Consider the following 26,420-nt stretch of genomic DNA (forward strand, 5'->3'; position numbering starts at 1 on the left):
TTTGATAGAATGATATTATCTATTACTTTGTATGCTCAGCATCCCACTGCCACTGCCACCACATCCCAACCCTACCCCAGACTCTGGTACATTTGAATAATTCAAAGGTTGCAAACATTATCCCCTAAATTGTATATTAATCCTAAAATGATATGTCCCCGCCATGAGACTGGGTTACACTTTTAATAACTTTGCAGCACAGCAGTATGTAAGAGCGGAACATTGAACATTTTGCAGTGCACTGCACTTTCCTCTGACAGACTTATTGGCAGGAAGAATCCCTGTTGTTTTAATCACATCCCACAGTCTCCCAATGAGTTAAAATGTAATAGCTTCCATAAGTCTTAATCAGGTTACCGGGAATTAAGATTCACAGAGTGTAGTATACTTTTATTAGCACTCTGTTATGGAGAGAAGTTGAGAAATCGCCTGAAGATATACTGAGCAGTAAAGAGGCCTGGGGTAAGAGTTGGATGACGTAAGGCGCTCTCATTCACAACAGTGACTCTTTGACCGACAAAAACCCTAGTGGACAGATGGGCATGTCCTAAATACTAGTTAAAGCTGCCTCAATAGCTTGCCTTCTCTATCTGTATTGTACAGACAGTAGCTCGTACTGTAGATGCACTTGAAAAATCCTTGTGAATACAACCATACATTTCCAATGGTCTTGTGGGAGACATATGTGTGGTCAACGAGATACTATAAAAAATCTGAATGAATGCTAGAGTGAATGCTAAAGACGAATGCGAATGCTACAGTGGCTAATGTTCCGATCATAGTAAGCCAAAGGTCACCTTCATCAGAACTATTCCCCAAAAATATGGTTTGACTGATATTTCCTTATTTAAATCTCTATTGTAACCCCAGGATAGGATTCACTCTACATGAGAAAAGTCAATATTTGCATTTGTTGAATATTCATGGGTGTGAATCCGGTACAGGAGGGACTGTACACTTTAAACAAAAGGATTCTGTGTTTCTAAGGTAATGTGTGCAGGGAGATTACATATTCATTGAGAATGGGATGGTGTGTGCATAGACATGAAACTAATTAGCAACTCTCAAGCTTTTTTTCAAACTTCCTGGAAATTTCACATGGCAGAATGAGTGTTGAAATGCAATTGTTGCTGTTGACAAATCAAGCTTCGATTGATAGCCATTATCATCTTGCTGACTGACTTTCTCATCATTATATGGTGTCCATATTAGGACAGCCTAATAATAGGAGTCAGGGCAACCCCTCTCATTTCGGGGGCCCTACAGAAAATGTGGAATGCCTTATCTCCGCCCAATTGTAAAAACAATAAAAATCTCTCATTTTGCCATTTGGCAGATTTTTTTGTATTTTTAAAACTCATTTCATGCAATTCTTCAGATTTTGCAATTGGGCGGAGATAATTTAGAGTTTTCAATGGTAATATCCTTTATTTCTACACATTTTGCCATGACTTTTCAGGGGATATCTTTACATGTAATGTTGTTGATATTCTAGAGCAGTGGTCACAAACCTTTTTTGAGTCGAGATCACTTTCTGAGTCTCAATGCAAGCTGAGATCTACCGTTCCTTTTTTATTCGATTTTTTACATTACTTAAACAATGTAAGCCAATGCAACATTAACCTATTAAAAACAGTACAGTCGTAATGAGGTTAGGCCAGTAGGCTATTGGCCCAAAACATTATCGCTGTGTATTGGATTTGCTTGAATTGCCCTGCTAATGCATTGTTGTTCTTCTCAGAACGTAAAAAAATACATCTCCCTTTTCTCTGCTGACACTGACCAAAAAGGGACACCTTTTTCCAGCTGATGGCAAAACTTGCACGGCATTTTTTCTGCCTCATACACAAATTCATGTTGATATTGTTATGACTAGAGACAGTGAAATATTCCTCGATATTAAAAAAGACCCAAGCGGATAACAATAACAACGCAAACCTATTGATACACTCTCCTACTTATTCATTGCAGTTTAGTGCTGGTTGTAACGCGAGTGGAAGCAGGGAGAAGGCACATTTTATGGATTATAAAAGTTTGAATAGAAAGTGTTGACAGTGCTGAGTAAAAACATAAACATTCGTTGACAGTCTCTGTCTCTAGTCATGGTTTTAAAAGTTAAGAAAATCGTACAGTATCAACTTTGCTGTAGCTTTCTTTTACGCCTGCTACATTACTGCAGGCATGATCATCTGAGCCATCCGATTGGCCAGCAGTAGACCTAGTAGACCTATAGTGCCCTTGATTTTCTCCCTTCAGGCCTGCTGGGATGGGAGTTTATACCTTCAGACATATGAAATCATTCCAAATGGGAACACGTCGCCTACCCGGCGCTCAGGGCAGCTGAATCGGGTGCACCTACTGCCAACACCGCGAGAGTAATTAAAGAAATAGGAATGCAAGACCTATCATTGGGTTTTTTACAGAAATGATTGACTAGGAATGCTTTGAAGATTGACCCCTCGATGGCGATTGACCAGTTGGTGACCACTGTTGTAAAGAATACAGACCATTTCCAGTGCATACAGTATTTAGAGTTTTATGGATATGCACCATATCCTGACACTCTGGATCCAGATGTGTTTTTTAGACGTATATGATATTGGGATTACTCCGAATTACCACTCATGGACATTTCCAAATGCCGGATATGGACTCATTCCATATCCAGAGATATGTGAAATCCTATTTTCTCTCTTCCTGTTGACAAATACTGACTGTATACATAGCACATCTGTGTTGTCTCAGCACATTCAAGATAGGAAGCTACTGTATATTAAGTCCAGATATGCATCTCTTGGCTGCGTTCTTGATATGCTTTTGATATGCTGAAAATAAGAACAATTTCTGATGCATTTCTGAGTTTTCAGCATAATAATCAATAATACATTTTGGATTCCCTCCAGATATCATACATGGTATGGCTGGACATTAACTCATTAGATATCCTGAAATAGGCCAATGTGGACATCTTATTACATCTTATTTAAAAAAAATGTCTAGGTTGACAAATACTGACAGTATAGTATATTTCCTCAGCACATACAATGCATATGCTCTTGGCTGAGGGCCATATCAGGATTTTGATTTGCTAAATAAGGACAATTTCTGATGTGTATTTGGAATTTGAGGACATGCTCAATAATTTGACAAATATTAAGTCCATATCGTTCTTTTTTAAAATTCCCTCTGTTTAAATGCATGAGCAAAGTTCCAACTGTCATTGTTTTATTTGGGCACCACAAAATAGTTTGTAATTGATGGGGCTGAACTGGCAATGTAGAAACAAAGAAGTGAGAAGCTGAACTGACAATACCGCAAAGAAGTTAATGCTAAAGCGAGTAGCTAATTTGAGATGTTGTATGTATCTTAGTAACTGGAATCAAGAACATTAACTCACTTGGCCAGTGGCCAGTAGGGCTAGCTAGCTAGGCTCGATAGGGGGGTAAAAGTTACCTGGTAGCTTAGGTAATTTAGCTAGGAACCTAGCTAACAAATAACAACATTGCCTTCCCTTTTTTACCCCCTATCAAACATCAAGGTAACAGCTAATGTTTGAAAACATTTAGGCAGATTTTGTATTACTGGTTAATATACGCTAACTAGCTAACGAGCTGCTCACTAGTTAACTATTAACTTGGCTAGTCACAATTCGTCGTTTTTTTCGTCATGAATGAAGCAGGCAGACTAATGTTAGCTCCCTTGTGGTATGATGAATATTTTATTGCAATATTGACACAATTTAGATATATGCATTGAAAGTTTGGAGTGGATCACAGACCAACACTCTGCCCCCACGTTGGTTCTGGACTGTGAGGGACCGCCGCTGACAACCCAATCTGCCGTCATCTCATTGTCCATTATATCAAACAGGGCAGGCAGGGATATTAACATTGAGAGTGCGCAACTGTTAAAAATAAAAAAATGTAAAAATGTTTTTCAAAGTTTGGCCTACCTTTGCATCTTTCCAGAAAACACATGTTGTGATTGGAGCTCTGGATTTGCTATGCTGCATTCTTAAAATAGAAATATCAGAGATGTTCCTTGGAGATAGCAACGTTGATTAAATCTGACGATGCTTGCCTTTCCATGCCTTGTATAGCCTACTTCTGAATATAGTGCAAATGTATGCTCAGATATGTCACCTTCACGTGTTAATGACAACAGATATGATACATTTCTGAAGACATGTGGATTATTTCATGCCTGAGTAGAAAGGCTTAAGTATGTCAGATTGTGACACATACTCGCTTACAAATATAGAAGCGTGTGCACGTGCATTATGTGCGTGTCTTGAACATATCTCAACCCCAGATATCTCCCTGGGCTCATACGGTAGCAGGGAGATTTCGGAGGCTGGATTGGAGAAATGTAGAAACTGTCCTGTTACGGAGCATATCCTAGCCCCGTATATGAAATGAAGGACATGTGTATATGGAGCAGGTTTACTCCTTTTATCTAATAAAATGTCAGATATCCGGAAATACATAGATAAAGACATCCCATGATGTTGACCCTTTTTGCCCAGTGATCAATGGGGCCCCCCTTTAGATCAGGCCCACTGGGCCAGTGCCCTGCATGCCCGGTTGGCTTAGATGCTACAAGGCTTAGATAGCTGGCTAGACTACCTTACTAGCAATCCAGCTCAAATAATGTGGCTAATTGAGTGACTGTGAATGACTGACATAAGAGGAAAACTGCAGATGCACTACCACATTTCGAAATTACACCTTGTGTGTTCAACTTTTCTAACTCTCAACAATAAGTTGAAACCCCGACAGAGCCCCCTAGCGTCAGCGGGGCCCCATATGCAGCGCTCCAATATTAAGGAAGTTTTGAGGTTCTGCTCGCCTGATTTAGAATAGCTCATGATAAGCCTGTAGACTATAATATTTGCCAAGAGAGTTTTCATCTATATTTTTCTTAACTGTCTACTTACCACCACAAACTGATGCTGGCACTATGACCACACTCAACGAGCTATATAGGGCCATAAGCCAACAAGAAAATGCATATCCAGTTCCAGCGCTCCTATTGGACGGTGATTTTAATGCAGTTAAACTGAAATCTATTTTACCTTATTTCTACCAGCAAATCACCTGTGCAAATAGAGGGGGGAAAAACTCTAGATCACCTTTACTCCACACATAGCTCTCCCTCACCCTCCATTTGGCAAATCTGACCATAACTCTATCCTCCTGATTCCAGCTTACAAGCAAAAACTCAAACAGGAAGTACCAGTGACACGCTCAATTCGGAAGTGGTCCGATGAAGCGAATGCTAAGCTACAGGACTGTTTTGCTAGCACAGACTGGAATATGCTCCGGGATTCATCTGATGGCATTGAGGAGTTTAACACATCAGTCACCGGTTTCATTAACACGTGCATCAACGACATCGTCCCCACAGTGACCGTACTTGTATATCCCAACCAGAAGCCAAGGATTAAAAGTAAACATCTGCACTGAGCTAAAGGCTAGAGATGCCGCTTTCAAAAATAGACACTAACCCAGACGTTTATAAGGAATCCTGCCACGCCCTCCGATGAACCATCAAACAGGAAAAGTGTTAATACAGGACTAAGATTGAATCCTGCTACACCAGCTCTGATACTCATCGGATGTGGCATGGCTTGCAAACTGTCCCGGATTACAAAGTGAATCCTAGCCACGAACTGTCCAGTGACACGAACCTATCAGACGAGCTAAATAGGTATGCTACGCTCGCATAGAGGCAAGCAACACTGAACCATGCACGAGAGCATCAGCTGTTCCGGAAGACTGTGTGATCACGCTCTCCATAGCTGATCTGAGTAAGAACTTTAAACAGGTTAACATTCACAAGGTGGCACAGCCAGACGTATTACCAGGATGCATACTCAGGGCATGCGCTGACCAGCTGGCAAGTGTCTTCACCAACATTTTTAACCTCTCCCTGACCCAGTCTGTAATACCTACATGTTTCAAGCAGACCACCATAGTCCCTGTGCCCAAGAACGCCAAGGTAACCTGTCTAAATGACCCCTGATCACTCACATCTGTAGCCATGAAATACTGGTCATGGCTTACATCAACTACGTAATCCCAGACACCCTGGACCCACTCTAATTTGCATGCCGCCCCAACAGATCCACAGATAACGCAATCTCTATTGCACTCCAACTGGATCCTGGATTTCCTGACGCCACCCCCAGACAGTGAGGGTAGGCAACAATACATCCATCATGCTGACCCCTGACACAGGGGCCCCTCAGGAGTGCGTGCTTAGTCCCATCCTGTTCACCCACAACTGCATGGCCACAAACAACACCATCATTCTTATTGACAATGACGGCCTAGGAACAGTGGGTTAACTGCCTTGTTCCGGGGCAGAACAACAGATTTTTACCTTGTCAGCTCGGGGATTCGATCTCTAATCTGCTGGCTACCTGCCGCCCCAATGATGACACGACGGTGGTAAGCCTGATCACTGACGACAAAGAGACAGCCTATAGGAAGGAGGTGTGTACCAGTGTGGTACCAGGACAACAACCTCTCCCGCAACATCAGCAAGACAAAGGAGCTGATCGTGGTCTATGTGAAACGTAGGGCATAGCATGCCCCCATTCACAACAATGGGTCTGTAGTGGAGCGGGTTGAGAGCTTCAAGTTCCTCGGTGTCCACCTCATTAAGGATCTATCATGGTCCAAACACATCAACACAGTTGTGAAGAGGGCATGACAACACCTCTTTCCATAGACTGTTCTCTCTGCTACCGCATGGCAAGTGGTACCGATGCACAACCAACAGGACCCTGAACAGCTTCCACCCCCAAGCCATAACACTTTTAAACAAGACTGCTAAATAGCTAATCAAATGGCTACACGGACAACCTGCATTGACCCTTTTTTGCTCTAACTCTCTGCACTGACTCTATGCACACACATACTTACACTGACACCCCAACACACACACACATCTCTGAAGCTAAGCAGCTAAGCATCTCTGAAGCTAAGCAGACCAACCTTGTTGGTCCTTGGATGGGAGACCAGGTGCTGCTGGAAGTGGTGTTGGAGGGCCAGTAGGAGGCACTCTTTCCTCTGGTCTAAAACAATATCCAATGCCACAGGGTAGAGATTAGGGACATTGCACTGTGTAGGGTGCTGTCTTTTGGATGGGATGTTAAATGGGTGTCCTGACTCTCTGTGGCCACTTAAGATCTCAAGGCACTAAGAGAAGGGATGTTAACCCCAGTGTCCTGGCTAAATTCCATCATGGCCACCTAATCATCCCCAGCTTCCACTTGGCTCATTAATCTCCCCTCCCCTTCCCTGTAACTATTCCCCAGGCCGTTGCTTTAAATGTGTCCTCAGTCAATTTTCCTGGTAAAATAAGGGTTAAATAAAACATTTATAAAACACATGTACACATACATCACATACGCTGCTGCTACTGTCTATTATCTATCCTGTTGCCTAGTCACTTTACCCCTACCTATATGTATAGTACATACCTACCTCAATTACCTCATACCACTGCACATCGACTCTGTATTGGTACTCCCTTTATATAGCCATGTTACTTTTGCTCATTCGTTTTATTCCTTATTTACTGTGTATTTATTCCTCGTATCACTACTTCAATTTTTTATTTTGTTTTTTTATCTTATCTTTACTCTGCATAGTTCGGAAATGGACCCGTAATTAAGCATTTCACTGTTACTCTACACCTGTTGTCTACGAAGCACGTGACAAAAACATTTGATTTGATTTTATTACATCTGTAAGATCAAACAGACCAAGAGGTTTCGAAGACCAAGAGGTCTACTTTTAAGTGATGATACTCTCTGTATGTTGATACGTATACATTTCTGGCCAACGACATCAGGCGAAGGATGTATGGGATTAAACAAAGATTCATTATTCATTATCATTACTCTCAGTGATCAACGAAGGACTGTGGTAGGACTACTTACAATGGAGGCCATACGGATGGATTGGTGATAAGGTTCTATTCACCCCCTCCCCACTGAAGGTCAACACTGTAATTATATTGAAGGACAACCCTAGATTTTGGCCAATATTCCCCCCATAAATGCATTATTTATCTTGGCACCAAGAGTAGATCAGGATTCAAGCTTTAAAATTAGTTCTTAAGTAGCTAGACTTAGCGACACAACTCCGTGGCTGAGAGGGTGAGAATCACGTTCCTGTAATTCTACAGTGGTTTTAGTCGAATGTCTATTCATAAGCATTCGTCAAGAGGAAATATCTCACTTCACTCTCTCCAAAGTTGGATTAGAATGGCAACGAAGACAGCATAGTTGTGGTGAAATGAAAGTAGGGAGCTGTGCAAAGATCTTGCGTCACGAGAGATGAATAAGGCTCTTAGGTATGTAACTCCTCATGTACCCCCCCCACCCCCACTGATTATGCTCCTAAACTCATTTTTTGTGTGATTATTATAAGGCACCTGCTGAGCATAAATACAAAGATCCAAATGACGGAGTCGGAACACATGTTCCTGGTTGTATAACCCCAGTCCCTACAGGAGCTTAGTTTTCTCGCTTTCATCTCATCAGTAGTCGTTCTGTGACTCATTTGTTTCTCGACACATGGATGTTTCCCTCCAAAATAAGTAATATTCCTTGGGCGATTCTGACAAGGCACTAATCCATTTATGCATTCACAATGCTTTTGACTTGGGGCAGTGAGGATGCAGACAACCATAAGGGCACGTGGTTCTACATCCTGCTACTTACTGTATCTATAAATTAATCAACAGAGAAATCTAGGGATAAATAAATAAGTAACCCTCACTTTTTCAAGTTCATCTCCCGTTATCTTCCTATCTTAATGGCTGTATCCTTGCCCATCTCAAGGTAAAGAGCAATGGACAGAACACTTAAAGTTTTTTATTTTAAATTCTAAATAATGAATGACCGGATTGGATTTGTGCTCATCCTATCGGCAGCACACTTTGTGTCGTCTGGACTCCTAGAAACTGCATTAAAAAAGAGCGGACAACATTGCAGGCTCTCACTTTTTCTTAAGTCGCCTCTGGCTTTTTGAATAGATGCATATTTCATTTCCCTTCTGTTTTTTTTCTCCATTCAGGTCAATGGTTATGGAAGTTGTTTGATCCAACAAGAAACAGTTACCACCCAATGATTTTTTGTTTTGCCTTTTCAAACACACCTCTGTCAATCACCTCTGTTTGTTTTTTTGCTTGGTATGGCTTCAGAGTCTTGCAAAGCTAAAGCCTGACAGTCATGTCTTCTATGTGTGCTATTTCAAGACAACACTGGAAATCAGAAATGCTGGAAATCAGAAATTCTGAGTATTTGACAGAGGAAAAGCTTCAAGTCTAATACAAGCTTGTTTTTGTGAACTTTAACCCCCCCCGAACGCAATCTCCCCTGCCCTCCCCTCCCCTCCCCTACAATGACCAAAGACACCCCCCGTACCACCCCTTCCTGTGGGCCTGAAAGCAAAGAAAAGTCTAAATGAATATATCTAATTGGCTTGTATTCAAGATTCAAGGGCCTATCATCATTAAGTATGCAAAGCATTTTAATTCATGCACTTAAAAATCTATTTTGTAACTTTTCCCCAGAAGCATCTAACTGCAGCGCACCCCCGCATCATATGAAGGAATGTGCCTACCTGATTTAGGGGACATGGTGAACAGTTGGGGCCAGTTTCCTTGGTGTTAAATACAGTCTTTGAATAAAGTTCAAATGTATAAATTAATGGTTTGGATTACAGGATGCCAAGGTCATATTTATTCATATTCTGTTCCAATTAAAGGGTTGTTCAGATTCAATCTGTGAACAATACTTTTTTAATGGCTAGCTCAGAATATGAGCTTTCCAAAAGGTGTTTATATATTATTGAGATCAGTTATTTTGGGAGCCCATCATTGGATGGTTCAGTAGTTGAGTTTTCCGAGGGACTCCATAGGCCAGCATAGAAAAAGGGAATTGTCTGGTAATGTGTACATACTATATCTTTCAAATCTTGGAATGTTCTCAAACCAGTACTGTCCGTGATATCGGTAAGGATAGAGATTCCACATTTGAGCAATTAGGGGGATGCAAAAGGTCACCCTCCAGATCACAAGGCATTATTGCGAAATATTGGGGCATGGGCATGCCATTTTCATTCGGTTGTCTTTCAATTTTGCGGCAAATAGTAATTGTGCAAGCAATAATAGGGCCAAAGCATAGTTTACATCGTTTAAGGGATATATCAGTGAATACCACCTCTTCCAAGGCAATAGAAGACATCATATTTCTCTCTATAGTAGGCCAGAGGGCAGAAGAATCTTATCTAAACCAATTTAGGATTGGGCGAAATGCTAGTGCCTGGAAATACAATTTAAAGTTTGGTACGTATAGTCGTCTTACATCTGTCCCTCTTTGTAAATGTGTTAATTTATAAAACTTCATCTGGGATCATTTCCCTGGCCATATACATTTTCAAACCGCACTATGATTTTATTTTGCCAATATCCAGAAGGGTGAGCCATGGGAAGCATTGAAGTGCAGAAATTCAACCGTGGCAATATATTCATTTTGACAATAGATATTCTGCCGGTTAAAGAAACAGATATTATTTCATGAACTGAGGTAAGATTGAAATTATTTTAGCATTCTGTTAACATTTCTGGCAATGGTTTAATCTAAGGAAGGAACCTTAGCTACTACCAAATATTTATAATGGGAAAGGATTGGAGATGGAGTCCTCCATCGGGTCTTGAGAGGCATTAGGGCTGATTTGGTAAGATTCATTTATCAGAATTTATCTATGATCTTCAATGTGTTTGAGAGCAATTGAGATACAGTTGAAGTCGGAAGTTTACATACACTTTAGCCAAATACATTTAAACTCAGTTTTTCACAATTCCTGACATTTAATCCTAGTTAAAATCCCTGTTTTAGGTCAGTTATGATCACCACTTTATTTTAAGAATGTGAAATGTCAGAATAATAGTAGAGAGAATGGTTTATTTCTGTCAGTTGTGTGCGTACTAGTAGCATATCACGACTTCCGCCGGCGGAGGGGCAGGTTTTGGGTCGGGAGCCAGACTCTGTCCCCCGGTATGAACACCGGGGCCTCACTGCAGTTTGTAGGGCCGTAGGGAGACCGTTCAGAGGGAGGAGACGATCCACAACGACCAGGATCATTGTTTTTCCCTGTGAGGGAGGAAGATCCATTAGAAAATCCACCGACAGGTGTGACCAAAGCCGTTGTGGAACGGGTAAGGGATGTAGCTTACCTCTGGGCAGGAGCCTTACACTGAGCGCACACCGAGCAGGAGGAAACATAAACCCTCACATCCCGAGACAAGGTGGGCCACCAGTACTTCCCAGTCAGAGAGCGCACCGTCCAACTGATCCCCGGATGACCAGAGGAGGGTGATATGTGGGCCCAACTGGTCACGGACAGCAGACGGAAAATACTGATGCCCGATGGGACACTGGATGGGAGCGGGCTATGTACGCAACGCCTGCTCAATATCCGCATCCAGCTCCCACAAAACCGGCGCTACCAGGCAGGAGGGCGGGAGAATAGGAGACTGATCCATGGGCCGCTACTCTGTGTCATACAGCCGGGACAGTGCGTCTGCCTTCGCATTCTGGGAACCTGGTCTGTAGGACAGGGTAAACACAAAATGGGTAAAGAACATGGCCCACCTTGCCTGTCGAGTTTTCAGACTCCGAGCTGCCCGGATGTACTCCAGGTTGCGGTGGTCAGTCAGATGAGGAAAGTGTGTTTAGCCCCCTCAAGCCAATGTATCCACGCCTTCAATGCTTTAACCACAGCCAACAGCTCCGGGTCCCCCACATCATAGTTCCGCTCTGCCAGGCTGAGCTTCTTCGAGAAGAAAGCACAGGGGCAGAGCTTCGGTGGCGTGCCCGAGCGCTGAGAGAGCATGGCTCCGATCCCAGCCTCGGACGAGTCCACCTCCACTATGAATGCCAAAGAGGGATCCGGGTGACCCAGCACGGGAGCCAAGGTAAACAGAGCTCTTAGGTGCCCAAAAGCCCCGTCCGCCTCAACCGGCTACTGCAGACGTACAGGACCCCCCTTCAGCAGTGAGGTAATGGGAGCAGCCACCTGGCCAAAACCCCGGATACATTTCCGGTAGTAATTGGCAAACTCAAAAAATCGCTGCACCTCCTTTACTGTGGTGGAAGTCAACCAAATTACGCGCGGCTGCAATTCGGTCACTCTCCATCTCCACCCCTGATGTGGAAATGCGATACTCTAGCAAGGAGACGGCCTGCTGAAAGAACAGACATTTCTCAGCCTTGACATACAGATCATATACCAACAGTCACCCAAGTACCTTGCGCACCAAGGACACCTGCTCGGCGCGTGTAGCGGAGTATATCAGAATGTCATCGATATACACCACTACACTCTACCCGTGCAGGTCCCTGATAATCTTGTCTACAAATGAATGGAAGACTGATGGAGCATTCATCAACCCGCATGTCATGACGAGGTACTCATAATGCCCTGAGGTGGTAATAAATGCCTCCCTCCCGGATACGCACCAGATTGTACGCACTCCTGATATCCAGTTTAGTGAAGAAGCGCACCCCGTGCATTGACTCAATCGCTATGGCGATAAGAGGTGGCGGGTAACTGTACCTCACAGTGATCTGATTTAGACCTCTATATTTAATGCACGGGCGCAGACCTCCATCCTTCTTCAAAAAAAGAAAGAAACTTGAGGCGAGTGAAGTGGAGGAACGAATGTACCCCTAATGCAGGGATTTGTCTCCATAGCCACCGTCTCCACTTGCGACAGTGGATACACATGACTCCTGGGAAGTGCAGCGTCTACCAGGAGATTTATCGCACAATCCCCCCGTTGATGGGGTGGTAATTGAGTCGCCTTCTTTTTACAGAAGGCGAGAGCCAAATCGGCATATTCTGGGGGAATGCTCAAGGTGGAGGCCTGGTCTGGACTTTCTACCGTGGTAGCACCAACGGAAACCCCTACACACCTCCCCGAGCACTCTCGCGACCACCCCGTGGGAGCCCCCTGTTGCCAGGAAATGGTGGGGTTATGACAGGCCAACCAGGGAAAGCCTAGTACCACGGGAAACGCAGGGGAGTCAATGAGAAAGAGACTCATTCTCTCCTTGTGACACCCCTGCGTCTCCATGGCCAGGGAGATGGTGGCTTCCCTGATTAGTCCGGACCCTAATGGTCGACTATCCTGAGCGTGAACCGGGAAGGTCTATCCACAGGAATAATGGGGATCCCTAAACTAAGAGCTACCGCTCTGTCGATAAAATTCCTGAATTTACGAGAGGCTTATGCTGGGAATGCGGGGATAACTCAGGGAAACAAACAGGTTCAAACAGATGGATGACAGAGGACTCTGGATGAGAGTGGTGCAGACTCACCTGGGGTGATGCCAGAGTGCCCTGCCTGCTGCCTCGACTCCCAGAGGGACCAACCCGGCACCGACCGGCAGTGTGCCCTCTGCGGCCACAGATGGTGCAAGTGAAGGTCCCTCCTCCAGCCTCCCTACGCACAGCCCGTCCCAACTCCTTGGGCACCGGAGCGGGAGTGCTGGGAGATGGAACCAACAGAGCCACCTCAGGACGTCCACGGATGACCAGCAGGTTATCCAACCGGATAAACAGATCCACCAGTTGGTCAAAGGTGATGGTGGCATCCCGGCAGGCCAAGTCTCGTCGGACGTCCTTACGCAGGCTGCATCGATAGTGTTCGATGAGGGCCCTGTCGTTACATCCTGCTCCGGCGGCCAAGGTCCGGAACTCTAGCGTGAACTCCTGTGCGCTCCTTGTCCCCTGCCTCAAATGGAATAGTTGTTCCCCCACCGCTCTACCTTCAAAGACGGCCCGGAAGCGGCGGGTGAACTCCTCGAAGTGGTCCATCGCCGCATCTTCCTCTCTCCACATGGCGTTTGCCCACTCCAGAGCTCTCCCCGAGAGGCATGAGACGAAGGCGGACACTCTCTCCCTTCCTGAGGGAGCTGTGTGAACGGTGGCCAAGTATAGGTTCAGTTGTAAAAGGAACCCCTGGCACTGTGTGGCTATCCCATCATACTCCCTGGGAAGGGAGAGACGCATCCCACTGGAGCTGGATCCGGACGGGACGGGTAGAGGTAACCCCGGTTGTGCTGGTCGAGGCGCTGGAGACACTTCCTGTCTCTCCCAGCGGTCCATGGTCTGGACAATGCGATCCATCATGGTACCGAGATGATGCCGCCTGTTCCTGGATGCGCTCCTCGACTCAGGAGGTACATGCTCCTACTGACTCTATGGTAGGTGTAAGAAGTGTGCGTACTGGTAGCGAAGTCAGGTGCAGGAGAGCAGAGATTTGTGAACAGGCGCACACTTTATTTAGGCAAAAGTGCAAAACGCTCAAAACAGTCACAAGAATTATGTTTAACAATAAACATCTTCATGAAAAATAACATGGAAAAAACAGGCCAGTCTGGCGCGTCAACAATACACACGTAACACAAACAATCGTACTCAAATCAAATCAAATCAAATCAAATTTTATTTGTCACATACACATGGTTAGCAGATGTTAATGCGAGTGTAGCGAAATGCTTGTGCTTCTAGTTCCGACAATGCAGTAATAACGAACAAGTAATCTAACTAACAATTCCAAAAAAACTACTGTCTTATACACAGTATAAGGGGATAAAGAATATGTACATAAGGATATATGAATGAGTGATGGTACAGAGCAGCATAGGCAAGATACAGTAGATGATATCGAGTACAGTATATACATATGAGATAAGTATGTAAACCAAGTGGCATAGTTAAAGTGGCTAGTGATACATGTATTGCATAAGGATGCAGTCGATGATATAGAGTACAGTATCAACGTATGCATATGAGATGAACAATGTAGGGTAAGTAACATTATATAAGGTAGCATTGTTTAAAGTGGCTAGTGATATATTTACATCATTTCCCATCAATTCCCATGATTAAAGTGGCTGGAGTAGAGTCAGTGTCATTGACAGTGTGTTGGCAGTAGCCACTCAATGTTAGTGGTGGCTGTTTAACAGTCTGATGGCCTTGAGATAGAAGCTGTTTTTCAGTCTCTCGGTCCCAGCTTTGATGCACCTGTACTGACCTCGCCTTCTGGATGACAGCGGGGTGAACAGGCAGTGGCTCGGGTGGTTGATGTCCTTGATGATCTTTATGGCCTTCCTGTAGCATCGGGTGGTGTAGGTGTCCTGGAGGGCAGGTAGTTTGCCCCCGGTGATGCGTTGTGCAGACCTCACTACCCTCTGGAGAGCCTTACGGTTGAGGGCGGTGCAGTTGCCATACCAGGCGGTGATACAGCCCGCCAGGATGCTCTCGATTGTGCATCTGTAGAAGTTTGTGAGTGCTTTTGGTGACAAGCCGAATTTCTTCAGCCTCCTGAGGATTAAGAGGCGCTGCTGCACCTTCTTCACGATGCTGTCTGTGTGAGTGGACCAATTCAGTAGGTCTGTGATGTGTATGCCGAGGAACTTAAAACTTGCTACCCTCTCCACTACTGTTCCATCGATGTGGATGGGGGGGTGTTCCCTCTGCTGTTTCCTGAAGTCCACAATCATCTCCTTAGTTTTGTTGACGTTGAGTGTGAGGTTATTTTCCTGACACCACACTCCGAGGGCCCTCACCTCCTCCCTGTAGGCCGTCTCGTCGTTGTTGGTAATCAAGCCTACCACTGTTGTGTCGTCCGCAAACTTGATGATTGAGTTGGAGGCGTGCATGGCCACGCAGTCGTGGGTGAACAGGGAGTACAGGAGAGGGCTCAGAACGCACCCTTGTGGGGCCCCAGTGTTGAGGATCAGCGGGGAGGAGATGTTGTTGCCTACCCTCACCACCTGGGGGCGGCCCGTCAGGAAGTCCAGTACCCAGTTGCACAGGGCGGGGTCGAGACCCAGGGTCTCGAGCTTGATGACGAGCTTGGAGGGTACTATGGTGTTGAATGCCGAGCTGTAGTCGATGAACAGCATTCTCACATAGGTATTCCTCTTGTCCAGATGGGTTAGGGCAGTGTGCAGTGTGGTTGAGATTGCATCGTCTGTGGACCTATTTGGGCGGTAAGCAAATTGGAGTGGGTCAAGGGTGTCAGGTAGGGTGGAGGTGATATGGTCCTTGACTAGTCTCTCAAAGCACTTCATGATGACGGATGTGAGTGCTACGGGGCGGTAGTCGTTTAGCTCAGTTACCTTAGCTTTCTTGGGAACAGGAACAATGGTGGCCCTCTTGAAGCATGTGGGAACAGCAGACTGGTATAGGGATTGATTGAATATGTCCGTAAACACACCGGCCAGCTGGTCTGCGCATGCTCTGAGGGCGCGGCTGGGGATGCCGTCTGGGCCTGCAGCCTTGCGAGGGTTAACACGTTTAAATGTCTTACTCACTTCGGCTGCAGTGAAGGAGAGACCGCATGTTTCCGTTGCAGGCCGTGTCAGTGGCACTGTATTGTCCTCAAAGCGGGCAAAAAGTTATTTAGTCTGCCTGGGAGCAAGACATCCTGGTCCGTGACTGGGCTGGGTTTCTTCCTGTAGTCCGTGATTGACTGTAGACCCTGCCACATACCTCTTGTGTCTGAGCCGTTGAATTGAGATTCTACTTTGTCTCTGTACTGGCGCTTAGCTTGTTTGATAGCCTTGCGGAGGGAATAGCTGCACTGTTTGTATTCAGTCATGTTACCAGACACCTTGCCCTGATTAAAAGCAGTGGTTTGTGCCTTCAGTTTCACACGAATGCTGCCATCAATCCACGGTTTCTGGTTAGGGAATGTTTTAATCGTTGCTATGGGAACGACATCTTCAACGCAAAGACATGATGGGGAACAGAGGAATAAATACATGTAGATTGATTGGGGAATGAAAACCAGGTGTGCAGGGAACAAGACAAAACAAGTGGTTACATGAAAAATGGAGCGGCGATGGCTAGAAAGCCGGTGACGTCGACCGCCAAAAACCTCCCAAACAAGGAGAGGAGCTGACTTCGGCGGAAGTCGTGATAATCTCAGCAATTTTTTATTTTTTATTTTTTTATTTCACCTTTATTTAACCAGGTAGGCTAGTTGAGAACAAGTTCTCATTTGCAACTGCGACCTGGCCAAGATAAAGCATAGCAGTGTGAACAGACAACACAGAGTTACACATGGAATAAACAATTAACAAGTCAATAACACAGTAGAAAACAAAGGGGGGAGTCTATATACAATGTGTGCAAAAGGCATGAGGAGGTAGGCGAATAATTACAATTTTGCAGATTAACACTGGAGTGATAAATGATCAGATGGTCATGTACAGGTAGAGATGTTGGTGTGCAAAAGAGCAGAAAAGTAAATAAATAAAAACAGTATGGATGAGGATGAGGTAGGTGAAAATGGGTGGGCTATTTACCAATAGACTATGTACAGCTGCAGCGATCGGTTAGCTGCTCAGATAGCTGATGTTTGAAGTTGGTGAGGGAGATAAAAGTCTCCAACTTCAGCAATTTTTGCAATTCGTTCCAGTCACAGGCAGCAGAGTACTGGAACGAAAGGTGGCCAAATGAGGTGTTGGCTTTAGGGATGATCAGTGAGATACACCTGCTGGAGCGCGTGCTACGGATGGGTGTTGCCATCGTGACCAGTGAACTGAGATAAGGCGGAGCTTTACCTAGCATGGACTTGTAGATGACCTGGAGAAGGTGGGTCTGGCGACGAATATGTAACGAGGGCCAGCCGACTAGAGCATACAAGTCGCAGTGGTGGGTGGTATAAGGTGCTTTAGTGACAAAACGGATGGCACTGTGATAGAATGCATCCAGTTTGCTGAGCAATGATTTTTTTCATCACATTCCCAGTGGGTCAGAAGTTTACATACACTCAATTTGTATTTGGTAGCATTAACTTGGGTAAAATGTTTCGGTTAGCCTTCCACAAGCTTCCCACAATAAGTTGGGTGAATTTTGGCCCATTCATCTTGACAGAACTGGTGTAACTGAGTCAGGTTTGAAGGCCTCCTTTCTCACACACGCTTTTTTAGTTCTGCCCACAAATTTTCTATAGGGTTGAGGTCAGGACTTTTTGATTGCCGCTTCAATACCTTGACTTTGTTGTCCTTAAGCCATTTTGCTCCACGTTTGAAGTATGCTTGGGGTCATTGTCCATTTGGAAGACCCATTTTCGACCAAGCTTCAGCTTCCTGACGTCTTTAGATGTTGCTTCAATATATCCACATCATTTTCCATCCTCATGATGACATGTATTTTGTAAAGTGCACCAGTCCCTCCTGCAGCAAAACTCCCCCACAACATGATGCTGCCACGGTTGGGATGGTGTTCTTCGGCTTGCAAGCCGTCCCTTTCTCCTCCAAACATACCGATGGTCATTATGGCTAAACAGTTCTATTTTTGTTTCATCAGACCAGAGGAGATTTCTCCAAAAAGTATGATCTTTGTCCCCATGTGCAGTTGCAAACCGTAGTCTGCTTTTTTTGGGGGCGGTTTTGGAGAAGTGGCTTCTTCCTTGCTGAACAGCCTTTCAGGTTATGTCGATGTAGAACTCGTTTTACTGTGGATATAGATTATTTTGTACCTGTTTCCTCCAACATCTTCACAAGGTCCTTTGCTGATGTTCTGGGATTGATTTGCACTTTTCGCACCAAAGTATGTTCATCTCTAGGAGACAGAACGCATCTCCTTCCTGAGAGGTATGATGGCTGTGTGGTCCCATGGTGTTTATACTTGCGTGCTATTGTTTGTACAGATGAACGTGGTACCTTCAGGCGTTTGGAAATTGCTCCCAAGGATGAACCAGATTTGTGGAAGTCTACAATACTTTTTCTGTTGTCTTGGCTGATTTGTTTTGATTTTCCCATGACGTCAAGCAAATAGGCACTGCGTTTGAAGGTAGGCCTTGAAATACATCCACAGGTACACCTCCAATTGACTCAAATGATGTCAATTAGCCTATCAGAAGATTTGAAAGCCATGACATCATTTTCTGAAATTTTCCAAGCTGTTTAAAGGCATAAAGGCACAGCCATCTTAGTGTATGTAAACATCTGAGACACTGGAATTGTGATACAGTGAATTATAAGTGAAATAATTTGTCTGTAAACAATTGTTGGAAAAATTACTTGTCATGCACAAAGTAGATGACCTAACCGACTTGCCAAAACTATAGTTTGTTAACAAGATATTTGTGGAGTGGTTGAAAAACAAGTTACAATGACTCCAACCTAAGTGAATCTAAACTTCCGACTTCAACTGTACGTTGTCTAGATACAGTAAAATATTGTCTGCATATAATGGGGCTCCCGAGTAGCGCAGTGGTCTAAGGCACTGCATCTCAGTGCTAGAGGTGTCACTATAGATCCTGGTTTGATTCTAGGCTGTATCACAACCAGCCATGATTGGGAGTCCCATAGGGCTGCGCACCATTGGCCCAGCGTTGTTGGGGTTTGGCCGGGCTAGGCCGTTATTGTAAATAAGACTTTGTTCTTACCTGACTTGTCTAGTTAAATTATATATTTTTTTGATGAAGTGATCAGTCGATTTTAGGAAATTTGGTGTTATTTCCTTAGTTTAACGAATTGCCTGGGCCAGAGGTTCCGTGGATAATAAGAATAGCAAAGTCAAAAAATGGGATCGCTTCTAGTGATTCTGAATGGAGCTGAGCAGATATAGTTTTTTTAAACTATTGGCATATAATATTTCAATCATATTAACGAAATGGGATCCAATTCCCATATGTTACAATACAGACCAGAGATATGACCATTCTAGTCTACCAAAAGCTTTCTCTGCATTGAGAGATATACAGCCCAAGAAGCTGTTGTGTCTGATGAAGCATCTAAGATATGTAATAGTCAACAGAGGTTATCTGAGGATAAAAGCTTTTTAACAAACCCGCTTTGGCCTGTGTGGACCAATTTGGGTAAGTAAGTTTTGAGACAGGACGACAATCATAGAAAACTGTTTAATATCTGTGTTTATCAAAGATAAGGGTAGATAGTGAGAACACTGGTTGGCATACTTACCTTTATTGAATAAAAGCCAAATTAGTGCTGTATTCACATCTCTCCCAAATGTTCTTTTGTGAATGGCTGTGTTAATAATTTCGAGTAATAGTGGACCTAATTGATTCAGAATTTATACCGTTCCATCCAGGTGTTTTGCCTTTATTTATGCTATCCAATGCCCATTTGAGTTCATTAAGAGCGATTTAGGCTCCCAGTGAGGTGGCTTCCTCTTTTGAGGGTTCTTAATTATTTTAGAAAGGACTGGTTTGGATTTACAATCGGAGGTGTACAGTTCTTTACAGAAACGGGAGAATCTTTGATTCATTTGGGTTCTGATGGTAAATTCCCCCGTTTCAGATTCAATAGTTGCTGTTTACTAAGATTCTAAAGAACACACCAAATCAAATCAAATCAAAACCCGACTCAGACGCAAAGAAACCACAACATGTGACATGTAGCATGCTCTTGTGTTCTTTTGACACACCATTAACAAGCTGTTATAATAGAACAAACAAAACCCATCCTCAAATGAACTAAGTCCACATCATAATATGAACACATTACTGGGACATGTGTTTCTGTCCACTTCGACCAGAAAACCAGCGGTCAAAAAAGCCAAAAATAACAACTGTACCAAAACACCCCAAGATATCGTATGTCACCAAACACACACTGTGGCTAGCTGCCACCAGCAAGACAACTTAATGTCATGTGAATTAACACTGGGAGTAGTGTTAGGAGTTGACAATTAGTCAAGCATGGCACACTCTGACAAATAGGACCATTTACTGACATGGAATGAGGGACGCATCCTAATATGGACACACTGAGAGAAAAGCATGGGCCCCTATTGACTGATCAGGCCAGAGAGATTAATGGGATGGAAAGTTCAATCCTGGTTGAGTGAACGTGCAGTTGGATTGCACAAACAGCACCTTTACACACCCAATTGTGTGCTTTGGTCTAGAACAGGGGACTAATGCTCACTTGCAGTCAATCGATTGGCTGAGCATGCTTGGATGGGTTTAGCTTGTTGTGCCGACAGCAGTACTTTCCTGTTGAATACTTAGCTATCTCCCAAGACAACCTGTTTCGGTTCAGGCTTCACTTGTGAGCTACATGGAGAGGAACCCGAAGGGCAACATCAAAAAAAAAAAAAAACTTTTTGAGGCTGCTTTAAATGGCGGCAAAAGCTTTTGCGCCTTAAATAATCACTTATTAAACATTTTCATTAGTTGTTTAATCAACACCAACAAGCACAATAAATTGTCGCAATTTTGCAATTACTGTAATGTAGGTTGTGATGAGATGGACTTCACAACACCATTTTCAGAGTGTAAGCTTTGGTGCCAATACGACATTTCAGAAACCTCATAGGCTACAACTTTGGTACAACATCGGTACTATTGGAAAATGTTGAGCGACAACCTTGCAACAACCCTCTGATCACATCCATTGTGACGCCGTGACTACCTATTGGATGCATTCCTAGCAATGTTGTGTTGGCAGAGAAACGACATTCAAATATTTGGGAATCTTTCTCCCATAAAGAAGTATAGGCCTATCCAAGTCACTGAGGATTTGGACAGATGCATCACGCTATTTGAAATGAAGGTACGGTAGCAAAACGTTTAAGCGCGTGTGTTGTTTTTTTTATCGTTCCAAAAAATGTCATGAGGCATCTATATTGAACCATGTTTTAACAGTGGGGCGTCACTCAGCTCCGAGCAAGTCTGTGCCTTACACATGCTTTTAGTAACAATGGGAGACCACTGGCACTGCGTTTAGCCTACCATTTTGTGTAATCAAACCAATTACGTCTTGATCCTAGAGCTTTTAAAAATAGAAATTCACTATAATTGTCCATTTCCCCCCCCAGTCAGTTTGTATAATTGTATAGATTGACAATTACATACTGCAGGTAAACCCACGCTCAACATGAATTCATTCATATGTGTCTCTAATAGTATGTACAGTATTTCTCCATCTTCCCTACAACTCCTTTCCATATTGTGGGACTCAATATTGTACAAAAGTACATTTGTTTTGGTAAATACATTTTTCGGTCGCCTCGTTCAGAACACAATAGAATTCACTTTGCAATAGTTTCACTGAGGAAATAGTCCACTGTCGAAGAGATGCTAACTAAGATTACAAATCATGTCCGACTAATTGAAAAGAACATTTTGTTTAAAGTATCACTCTGTCTTAAACAAGCCATACAAAGCTGGTTACAATTTCAGTTTTATCTTCCAGAAAAGATATAACAAATATTACAGCAAATGTTATGGTTAAACTCAAATATACTGATGAATGAAAAAACATTGTTTATGGAAGAAATGTTTAAAAATGGTATTATACTTTATTAATGACATTATGAATGGAAGGAGTCACATATGCAGCTATCGGAAATATACGGGAATATCTGCTCAATCCTAATTTACAGCCAACTGATTGCAGCACTACCACAAAAATGGAGGAGGCAAGTGGAAAAGGGAGAAGGTAGGGAACTTGTTTGCCTGCCATATATTAAAGATACAAATTGGCTGAAAGGAACTGGCATAAATAGAAAAATATACCAGTTTCATTTGAGAACAAAAATGTTGACAGCTGTGTCATACAGGTTCAAAATAAATGGGAAGATATTTTCAACATACCAATTCCATGGCACATGGTTTATGAACTGGTACAAAAAACGACACTTGATTCAACACTTAGTTTTTCCAATTTAAATGATTATATAAAATTCTTGCCACCAACAGAGTGCTATATACATGTAGTTTGCCCTGCAATGCAGTGATGTAAGAATAGAGCCGACAACCTTCTTGTGATTTCTGAGCAGGGGGTCCTTTCTTGGGTATTTATTAATGAATTATTAATGTTAAAGTCTTTCTCAATACAAAAATGCCACAAGTGATTAGTGATGACACACACTGGCGAGAACTAATCAGGCTTCTCTCTTCTGCCTAAAACACTCTTATCAGGTATTAATTAAGCCAGTGTGGAGGAATGAATTACAATTGTTTGGGATTGAAAGGGAGCAGGTTAAATGACACCGGTCTGCCACCGTGAATATATTACTCTTTGTTTCCATGACAGCAGGTATGCTAGTAAATATACACAGTCTTTCCTGCTAGCGTTAATGTTAATGCTTTTCTCGAGTGCAGACACCTTTCCGGTTTTACCCACTTCCTACGTAGGCCGCTTCTCCATAGACCGTGGTAACACAATATGTTACTGGTGCAACTTTCAAGGAACTAATCCAAGCGGGGCGACGTGTGGCGAGCTGTGCGTGTTGTGCGTCGTGTCATGTAAAGTTTTTTTGCGTTGTTTAGTGTGCTGTTGATTTAGACTTGCATCATCTTGTTCTCGCACGTGCGTCTTCTGGGGAATCTTAACACACCACGGTGAGATGAGCTGAGATGATCTGAGAGCTTCCAAACTGTTGTTTACTACACTCCCGACTTTCCCCAAGGACTCAGAGCCGCTGTTACGAAAACATCACATGGGCCGGGTCTTGCATCCTGGGTTTATGGAACAAATGGAGACGGCAAATCGGATATTGTTGGGGAAAAAGCATGCATTGTATATCTGAGAGAGTGCTGTAAATAGCATGCTTTGGGGGCATGCTTATGAATGTGAATGGGAGCGAGTCAGTTAGATTCAGCTTTGTAATGGGTTTGAAGGCTTCAGATTCAGAAAGGCACCGCAAAGAGAGTAAGGTGGAGCATACCAAAGAGGTAAATGCTTCTGGTAGCCACAAGGCACTAGATATGTATGTATTATAATGATTTAGCAAAGTATGATGCAACGAGTGGTGCACAGGGACATTATTGAGTTTTCCATCCTAAATGCATTCGTGTTTGAACCACTGCAATGTCAATCTGGTCATGTCTTTTGTCTATTGTCCATGTAACTCTTTAGAGTTAAACACGACATGCATCTCATTATGAATACGTGATTATGAATACGTGATTATGAATACGTGATTATGAATACGTAAAAGGGCGTTGCCCTTCAAAACTATGTGCGCTGGGGTCAACATAACAAATGCTTACTAGACCATCAGACTGAGCACATGGGCTGAATAAATCTGACACTCACTGTATCCCAGTGAGCATGACTTATTTTTTCCCTGGTTATTGTTTTACCTCAGTCATTTCCACTATTGTTGTTGCCTTCAAATCAAGACAGTTCCCTGTGAACTATCCATGCATTTTGGATACAGCCGTTCATCTACGCAACTCTATCTGTCCTTCTGTCTTTCTGAAAATCGTCCTCATTGCTGTACAATACAGTTATGAATAATGAACGAACATTTTCCAAGTGAACATTCCAAAGAAAATAGTTTTTTCATCGGATAAAGCCAGCAACAATTACAAATGCAGTAACGCTAACTAGCGCCCAGAATCGGATACTCCCTCCCTCCCGCCGCGCGCCTCTCACTTTGAAACGGCTAGTCATCAATAAACAAATCATTGCACAGAATTATTCATTTGTCTTTGATGTCACTGGATCACCCAGAGACTGGGTGTGCATACCAATAACAAACTCCCTCTGCCCTTCTATGACCCCCGTCAGTGGTGTTTGGGCACCTTACTGTGCAACACAAAGTCACATTGAATAATCATTATGCCACCGCACCGAGGGGGATAAATAAATCACAGCGAACCATGGCCATTGATGGGCTTGAATCAGGCCACAATGTAGACACTTGTATCGTTTAAATCCTCCCTGACAGATAGGGGATAATACACCCACGGGGAGTCGCTACCAGGGTGACGAAGCCTCTTTACGAGTGGTTTGTTTGTTACTGTATTCAGGTTCCCTGCCAACGGATTCCCTCGTTGACCAATGAGAGTAGAGTGTTTTTATTTCCCTCTATAGCGGGGTTTGTTTATTAGAACACCGTGTGCACCTTGAGGGGCAGATGCATTGGTAATTGTAAAGAAGGCATCTGAGGCACTGAAACATCGTACCATTATGATGCACCACTCCTTATTCAATGGCCAATACTAAAGCTCAAAGATGATTACAGAGAAGAGTATGGTAGCCCCTTGTTTATACTTTGATCCTAATGTATATTTCATGTTATATAGCTCACTACAGCAGTGGATTGTCCGATAAATATAAACATTTCAAAATAGTGGTGGATTTGTGAAAAGTAGGACAGCGCTCAACACGTTGTGTATACACATTTTTCTTCGTACTTTATTCACAATGCTTTTAGCTTACGTAGTGAAATGGTGCCCTGATAATTATTGAGGTAGACAACCAAAAAGCAACATAAATAGACCTCCAGCAGATAAATGATGCTTATTGAGTGAATCTTCCCATCATTTCAGTGGCCATCATTAGTCTCAGTGGGATTGTTTTTCCAGCGTTGGTGGCCATGTTCTTATTCCCCTTGAGCATTGCTAATTATACTGTGATATTTGGGGGTCCCTATTCATTTCATGATGATTTCATCTGACTGTCAAACAAATCACTCCAAAAAGTAGGCTACCTACGTACATTCGTCAACACCAAAATGATTCTAGCATCCAAAAAGTGCACTGTGAAGTGTGAACCCGCCATTTGATTAATGGAAGGAGATTTCTGTTACAAAACACCAAAAAGTGTCATTATATTCAGCGATTGTCATTAGGCCTACACTCTTGTAGCCTGAATTAGCCTAAGTGATGCGTCTTGCTGACAAATTAACCTTTTTTTGTAAAAAGAAAAGTCAAGAACACCTGAAACAGAGCTGTGTCCGTCCCGAGCTCATCGGTGCGGGAAACTGAGTGCCCAGCTGAAACAATGTTGCTTGCGAAAGCTTAAGCCAGACGGAGCAACAAATAAGGAAAAGTCATTTGCACACTGCCCTTGAGAGTGAATCCAAAGGGCAATGGAACTGGTGGATAGGGGACCTAAGAGAGAGCAACCTTCCGTTTGAGCCCCAACACATTTGGTACGGATGAGAGGTTACCGTGCTTCTTGCCCTGTCAAGAATGCTCACTGCGTGTGAAGGTTGACTTGTTAAACACACGATAACTCACTGCCTGAAAAGTAGTACAAAATAATATAAAACACACATTTTTGCCTCAATTCGAGATTTACTTAAACCTAGACAGTTACTACAAGTGAACTTCAAAAGCTTTTCAAACTCTGACTATCATCTTATTACCTTTCTAGTATCTGATGTTAATGTTTTTACATTCTTGTATAACCTGCATCTACATGGGATCTTAATTTGATCACCCTGTTGTTGCAGGAAATGCAAACTTGTAGTGTAATCAAGGTTTAAAAAGGCTTCTAAGCGTTTGAAGTTTCCATTTAAAATGTCAGACTTGATTTGCCCTCACTAAAAATTTATCAACCCATACAACAAAAATGTATATTAATTATAATCCACACAATAATTCACATTT

The 26,420-nt window shown here is 43.3% G+C and overlaps 1 protein-coding gene across 5 annotated transcripts in view; it reads left to right on the forward strand.

Moving 5' to 3' along the window:
• The window catches only part of LOC112256346 (follistatin-related protein 5), a 167,503-nt gene that overhangs the window by 41,540 nt on the left and 99,543 nt on the right, over nt 1-26,420 (forward strand). The window lies entirely within an intron of this gene.

This window comes from Oncorhynchus tshawytscha, linkage group LG08 (genome assembly GCF_018296145.1).
Source record: "Oncorhynchus tshawytscha isolate Ot180627B linkage group LG08, Otsh_v2.0, whole genome shotgun sequence".
NCBI classification, from domain to species: Eukaryota; Metazoa; Chordata; class Actinopteri; order Salmoniformes; family Salmonidae; genus Oncorhynchus; species Oncorhynchus tshawytscha.